Raw genomic sequence first — 889 nt, forward strand, 5'->3', positions numbered from 1 at the left:
GGCAATATTGTGATTTACAAGATTCGCTCAAGTGCTTCCTCTTTCAGATGTAAGTGACGTAAATTGATATTTTTACATTCTTCTTTGCATTATTTTGCAGTACCTTGCGATCTTTAAATTATTTTCTGAATTTTTGTACTTAAATTACTAACAATAGTACGAAATTACTTAAAAAAGGTACCTTAAGCATGCTTAAGCACTACAATTGATGACGTCATAATGACCGAAACCCTAAAATGGAACAATAGCGCCAAGACACGAAGGTTACAAGTCATAGTTGAATCTATCGCCGCTAGGTGGCAGGAACACAGCTTGATTGAAGCCAAGGCCCTGGGGCGGTGGAAGTCAAGATAACTATAAGAAACGTGGAAGTAGGGTGGAGGGCAGTGACGTACCCAAGGGGGGGGGGGCTGAGCGCCGAAGGTGCGAGGAGCGGTCCAGCGATAACTCTGGTGGACCCTCAGCAGCAGCACGCCGGTCGGCGGTCGCCAATTAGACAGAACGTCTTTTACTCGAATGAAAAATTTAATATCGATGAGAGATTTTGTCACAGTGACGAGCCGACAGCGTCCCTTCCTAAATGATGGCTACTGGTTACCTGATGGGCCCCCTGGTCACCTGAGGGGCCCCCTGGCCATCGGAGGGGCCCTCGTCACCCGAGGGGCCCCAAAGTCACATGAGGGGCCCCTGGTTACCTCACTGGTCACCTGAAGACCCCCTGGACAACTGATTGTCTCCTATTCACCTGAGGGGCCTCCTGGTCACCTGAGGGGCCTCCTGGTCACCTGAGGGGCACCTGGCCATCTGAGGCTCCCCTAGTCACCTGAGGAGCCCCCTGGTTACCTCCCTGGTCACCTGTGGGACCCCCTGGTCATTTGAGGGCCCCTAA

The sequence above is a fragment of the Amphibalanus amphitrite genome, unplaced genomic scaffold (assembly GCF_019059575.1).
Source record: "Amphibalanus amphitrite isolate SeventyFive unplaced genomic scaffold, NRLGWU_Aamphi_draft 000407F_arrow, whole genome shotgun sequence".
Taxonomy (NCBI): Eukaryota; Metazoa; Arthropoda; class Thecostraca; order Balanomorpha; family Balanidae; genus Amphibalanus; species Amphibalanus amphitrite.